Genomic DNA, 7,084 nt, shown 5'->3' on the forward strand with positions numbered 1-7,084 from the left:
TGATTCACATTGGCCTGAGGATGAAAGGCAGGGGCTGGAGCTCTGGGGTGAGGGCTGGGCTGCAGACATGCTGTGTGGGGCTTTCTCTCTCCTGGGGTTCTTCCCTGTTTGTGAGACCCATTCCCATGAACAATTTAGGTACTGTCCTTCCTGGAAGGTTAAAAGCTAAGCTGGCTCTGTAGGAAGCAGCTCTAGTGTTTATTCAGATCCAGTGGAGTTGTCTGCCCTGCGCCCGTCCAGCTGAAGGGCACTTGGGCCAGTGGGCTTGAGTTGGCCCTTGTCTGCCTTTACTGATGGTACACTCCTCAGTACACTGGCGGACAAGTTTGATGGCACTGAGCAGGGCTCTGAAGGCTGACCCTGACACCACAACATTCTGCATACCTACAGCCTTTCCATGTGGCCACTCAGGAATAAGAATCCTTCCCTACGTCTTAACAGGCAGATTCTACTGGCTATATATGACAGACAAAAGCCGAAGCAAAGGAAAATTGGTGTTGAATTTACTAACAAAATCAAGTTCCAAGGGAATCCTGAAGTTGGTTCTCATTATTTCCAATTAATCTATACCTTTATTTTGCTTACATTTTAAAACATACATTTTAATATGATTTTATACTTTTAAAGGGAGCAAAAACAGTACAAAGGATTCCTGTATACCTTTTGCCAAAATTTTCCAGATGCTAGTGTCTTATATGCAATGATCAAAACCAGGAGGTTAACTTGATATGACACTTGTCTAATTTATAGACTATGCAGGTTTCACCAATTATCCCCAAAATGTCCTTTTCCTGGTCCAGGTTCCAAACCAGTGTTGTATGTTGGATTTAGTTGTTCTAGCTCCTTAGTCTCCTTCAAGCTGGAATAGTCTCACCTATACCTTTAGCAAATTCAAGTCTAAATGAGAATGTATCCATTTGAGAAATACTGAGTGTCTGCTTGCCTTGTGCTGTGCTCTGCTAGGAATGAAGGAATGCCACACTGAAAAGGACAGAGACCATCCCTGCCAACCAAGGGCTCTCAGTCTAGTGTTGAACACACACAAGAAAACTAGAAGTTTCCATGCAGGATGGCAATTACTGTAAGAGAAAACGAAGGGAGTATACAAGCTGGGAGGGTAGACAACTAAACCAAGTTTGGTAGAGGAAGGAAAGGATTCCTGGAAGAGATGATATTGAAGGTGAGTCCTTGAAATGACTAGGAGGTATTCAGGCTGGGAGAAGGACACTGCTGGCGTGAGATTGTACAGGCAGTGGCAATGGCAGTGGTGAAAGCCCCGTGGCACAAGCCATCTGCTCTAATCACTGAACTGAAATGCATTCCAGAGTCTGGACATGATGGGGCTGGAGAGGCATGGAGTGGCCAGATTGTGCAAAGGCTTGGAAGTCATATTAAGAGTTTATTGTCAACCATAGAGCAATGGAGACATTGAAAAATGTTTTGTACAGGAGTGTGATTGGATTGTGTTTTAAAAAGAGAAGAAATGATGTTGGCCTGAACCAAGGTGAAACAGTGGGCATGGAGAGATGTGAACAAATCCGAGATTTGGAAGAAGTAGAACTGACAAAACATGGAGATTGGTTGGATGGAGAAGAGGAGGGGGAGGTGGTGGTGAAAGATGAAGACAGGCTTCTGGCTTTGGCACTGAATGGAAGTTGGAGACATCCTCTAAGGTAGAAGACAAGAGAAGGAAGAGTTCTGAGGATGTTTTTATGCTAAAGTGTTCGGGTAATGTGTGTAAATTGGAGTGTGAAGCTGAGGTTCTCTTGACTCTCAAGTCCAGGGCTGTTGACTTTATGGCTTACCTCCTAACTCTTCATCCAGCAAGCCATGAGGTGTAAAACATCAAGACAGGAACTTCTGAGAAGCAGGCCCTGTGGCCTGGTCCTTCTTCCCGGGGAATTCATAGCCTGGGGCCACCCCAGTGTTGGCCAGATGGGCAGGCGGTACAAGGAGGCCCAAGCCTCCTTGTGGTGATTCCACAAGGTAGGAGAGACTGGACAGATTGGATCCCATGGAGATGGGGTCAGACTGGCGCCTTAGATGAGGGGAGTTGTCCCGACACTGCAGGGTGGTTTGCTGAGAGCAGATGGAGCAGAAGGCCAGGCCAGAACAGGACCCAGGAAAATGCCAGGGAGTAGTGCTGGGGGCACCCTTTCCTCTAACCTGTCAAAGAAAGGCTGGCAGGGACAAGGGAATGAGTCAGCATAGAGCTTCTCCTTGGAAGCCACTGTGACAGTTTCAATTCTGCCATTTTACTGCTGAGGAAGGCAGGGCTCTGAGAAGTTAAGTGATCTGCCCAAGGTCACAGAGATAGCACGTGTAGAGCCAAGACTTGGACAAAAAGCTGACTCTAAAGCTCTCTCCTGTGCTCTATGCCTTCTGATATCAAGTGGAAATTCAGGTCCAGTCTAAGCAACTGTCCAAATTGTCCAGGTGTGGGCCGGTGGGTGATGCCTGGATGGAAGGAACAGAGAGGAAGTTTACAGTTCTCATCTGAAGTAGTCATTGGTACCATGCAAAGCCCTGGGCTCGTCAGGGAAGTCCTTCCCTAAGAGGAGAGAGACCTAGATAAGGCCTAATTCTGGGAATGCGGTTGACAGTATAGCAGGGAGAGAGGTCACACAGCACTAGATTGGGAACAGGCTGGCTTTCGGCAAGCAGCGTCCAGCCAGGGCCGTGATTAGTCAGGCTGGCCCATCTGGGGTGAGTGAGGCTCAATCCCAATGCTCCTTCTTCGTTTCTGATTCAGGATCTGGTTCTTGATCCACTGCAAAGCTAGCCTTGGGTAAAAGCCGGTCTAGACGTGGTGATGCTCCAGCTCAAGCCGCAGCTCCAGGGGCTTTTGCTAATGTTTACAGAGACTGTCTCTTCCCTTCTGACGTGCATTCACCCCAGTTTGTAGGCCTGCTCTCTCCAGACTGGCTGGCTGGAAGCACTTAAGAAGAACACGGCTCAGCTGGACTCTTCCTTTCCTTACAGCATCGGATAGACAGACGTTTGCTCCCGCCCAACTGTCTGTACGCCTCTCAGCAGCTCAGCTGGAGGGAGAAGTCCAGGCATCTTGGGGCAATTTGGCACAAGTAAATCCTCCAGGGTGGGGCACTAAGAACAGGAAAGAGAACAGCACTGGGATGAGAGGACTAGGAGAATGACTTGCCCTGCCCCAGTTTCTCATCTGCCAGGATTGTAACTGAGGAGCTGGCTGCTATCAGGTAGCGTTAATTGACATCCACAGTCACATCTTCTCATCACTGTGCCCCCTCTGCACTCACAGGCTGATTGTAGATCTGAGAAGCAGGATTGATGGCTAATGTAGAAAGGGACTTACTCCTAGCTGGGTACAGGGTTTCTTCTGCTGTCAATATACCCTGGGAATACAGTTCGAAGGAGCTTTTTGGCTGTGTAGAAAGAGCAGAGACAAGCAGAGGCAACTACTTGTACTTATGGACCAACTCAGTCCACCACAAATGTATTTATGGACCAAGTCAGTGTACCACATGTAGCTGGGCTGTGCCTCTGAAAAACAACACAGGGGTCTCCCCTGCAGAATCTGAGGGAGGAAGTGAGCCATGTGAAGATTTTTTTGTGTGTGCTAAAATTTGATTTATATCTTGGGAAAAGAACCTCAAGCTTCTTCAGTCCCCTTCTATCATGTATTCTTGGCAGCCCTGGGAGATATTTTCCCTATTAAGCAAACCAACAGCTGCTGATTTTGGCTACAGTTTGCCGTGTTGAGTTCTTGGGAGGAAAGAAGATGCTCAGCTGCCCTCAAAAGCTACCAGTGGAAATCAAAATAAAAAACACAGAACAGATGGGCCTGGAGGATGAAAACCCCAAGGGGCGTTGTGGGTTCCCATCCGTAACAGAAAGCTGTGAATATTCTACCCTTAAGGAGTTCTCCTCCTGCCTAGGCCTGGCCAAGTGTGCTCACCTCTACACGGCAGGGCTGCGTGGTGTCCTCAGGGCTCCTCCCATCTGACCTTCAAAGTAGGAGAATTAGGTAAAGTGGCAGATTACTATGAGGGGACAGTGAGCAAGGCACTGGGAAATTTCTTGGATCAAAATTCTTCACCAATCATCACATTACCAATTCTACCATAAATGACTCATTCCTGTGGGTGTCAGTTTCTCCAATACTAAGTTCTGATCTGAACCAACTGAAACAGCACTTAATATATGTATTACTGGTTTCTATGTGTCAGGCACTAGTGTACAGATTTGCAGGTTGCTTTAAATCCTCATCCTATTCTTGTGCTGTACCCATTGTACTGATTAGAAAGCTGAGGCTCAAAGAAGTCAAATAATTTATGCAAAATCAGAGAGTTAGTAATTGGATTGACATTGCTGGTTAGTCCACCACCAAAAATACTTAAATATCAGGATAGACTGCCTACCTGGGAAGACTGATGTCATTCATTCAATACATATAAATGTAAGTAGAAATATCAAACCTAACACAGCAGCAATATATGTCCATTTACTCTGCAGTCAAGGGAAATAATGCAAAGATGGCCACACACCAAGTATCTACAATTTACATGAAGAAGATACTGCCTTAAGAAACAAAGTTTAGGAGATGCGGCCCGCACCTGTGGCTGTGGGGACGCGGCCCGCACCTGTGGCTGCGGAGACGCGGCCCACATCTGCGGCTGTGGAAACGTGGCCGGCATCCGCAGCTGCAGAGATGCAGGGGATCCCAGGACGGAACAGAGAACACAAAAACCAGGACGTGGGCTCTTTCCCTGCGTCCCACAGCTGATCTCTCCTGAGGGGGCAGCATATCCAGCATTTGAGGCAATAACCTCAGCTGAGACCTCCAGCTGGGCCCTAGGTAGGACAAAGGACACAAACTCCATACCTGGGCCCCTCCCCCCACTCTTCCAACCCTACCCCCGCCCTTCCAGAGACTTAAACTGGCCCCTTAACTGAGGAGCAGTGTCAGATTACAGAGGAGCCTTAGTGCTCAGGCTCTGGGAAGACCGGTGTGCAACTCTGACCCAGGGAAGAGGCTGGGAAGAGAGTGATACTGCTGGGCTAGGAGAGAAGAGACTCCTCCGCCCCCAGCCACCACCTTTTCTGGTCTTCGGGAAGAGTGTGACAAGGCTGGGCTGGGAGAGGGACGATTTCTCCATCCCCAGGCCCCACCCTTTCTGGCCTGCCTAGGGCAGGGCAATTACATCTGCAGAAGCACTCCCAGGGATCAGCAGTAGACTGCAGACAAGCTCTGGGCTTTCAGCAGCTCAGAAATCTCCCACCCACCACACACACACACACACACACACAGACACACGCACGGAAGAAGTGCCCTAAGACTCAGGAGAACTGGACACAGGGCTGGTGGTGCCACTCTCAGTGTGCATATGTGCAGGCAAGAGCAGAAACTGCACTGACTTTGTAGAAACTACATCCAGACCCTTCAGCCCCACTCATCTAAATCTGCAGTCCCAATGTCACTCTGGGCACCAGGTGACCAGCTCTGCCTGCACAATATGCAGAGGACTCTTTGGTACAGCAGAGGACAACCTGGAGATTACATGGTGGGCTTAAGCCAAGACTGGTGCTGCTTTTTTGTTTGTTTGTTTTGTTTTGTCTTTATATCTTTGACATCTTTGATTGTGTTGAGTGTGGGGTGTCGGTTGTTTTTACATGTGAATGTATTTGATTTTTCCTTTGTTGTTGTTGTTGTTGTTGTGCTTGGTGATTTGCTTTGTTCTGAAATTGCCCTACCAGGACCCAGCTTAAGAGGCACAAGATTCAACATACCCAGAGGCCAACTCCAGACCAAACCAGAGTACTACCGAGTTTGACCTACAAGTGACATACCCAGAGGGAATTCTCTACAGGCACAAGAGCCCATAGAGGCCAAAACACATTTAAGTGGTCAACCCTCACGCAGCAGAAAACCCTGCAGTGGGCAGAGCCAAGTCTCACAACTAGTCAGCCTAGGAGTTAACCCCACCTACTCACAAGCGAAAAGCAATTAAAGATCTTCTTTAACAGGACAATATACACAACACAAGAGTCACCTTTGAAGCACACGCAGAGAAGAACAAAGTAGTGCAAGTCAAATATAAAGGACACATACTACATAAGATAACCCAGCAAGAACTAAGAACTCTAGGGGATCTACTTAATACATCGAAGCAAACACAGAGAGTCAGCCAGAATGGGGAAACAAAGAAACATGTCCCAAACAAAAGAACAGAAGAAACCTCCAGAAATGGAACCAAATAAAACAGAGGTAACCAACCTATTAGAGACAGAGTTCAGAACACTGATGATAAGAATGTTTAAGGAGCTTAGAGACAACATAAAGAAGGATACAGAAATCATAATGAACAACCAGTTAGAACTAAAGAACACAATTACCAAAATAAAGAACTCACTTGAAGGAATTAACAGCAGGTTAGATGAAGCAGAGGATCGAATCAGCAACTTAGAAGACAAGTTAGCAGAGATCACCCAAACAGAACAACAGAAAGAAAAAAGAATAAAAAACAATGAAGATGGTTTAAGAGACCTCTGGGATAACATCAAGCGCAACAACATGCGCATCATAAGAAAACCAGAAGGTGAAGAGAGGAAGCAAGGGATTGAGAACATATTTGAAGTAATAATGTCCGAAAACTTCCCTAACCTGATGAAGGAAACCAACATACAAGCCCAGGGAGTGCAGACAGTTCCAACCAGGATAAACCCAAATAGGCCCACACCAAGACATTATAGTTAAAATGGCAAAGGTTAAAGACAAAGAGAGAATCCTAAAAGCAGCAAGAGAAAGACAGAGGGTTACATACAAGGGAACTCCCATAAGACTATCAAATGACTTTTCTACAGAAACATTGAAGGCCAGGAGGGAGTGGCAGGAGATACTCAAAGTGATGGAAAACAAAGGCCTACAACCTAGATTGCTTTATCCAGCAAGGCTATCATTTAAAGTTGATGGAGAGATAAAGAGCTTCCCAGAAAAGAATAAGCTAAAGGAATTTATTACCACCAAGCCAGCATTGCAAGAAATACTAAAAGGACTTCTGTAAATAGAAGAAAGATGAAAACAATCTAACTATAAATTTAAAAATGG

The sequence above is a fragment of the Rhinolophus sinicus genome, linkage group LG07 (genome assembly GCF_036562045.2).
Source record: "Rhinolophus sinicus isolate RSC01 linkage group LG07, ASM3656204v1, whole genome shotgun sequence".
Classification (NCBI taxonomy): domain Eukaryota; kingdom Metazoa; phylum Chordata; class Mammalia; order Chiroptera; family Rhinolophidae; genus Rhinolophus; species Rhinolophus sinicus.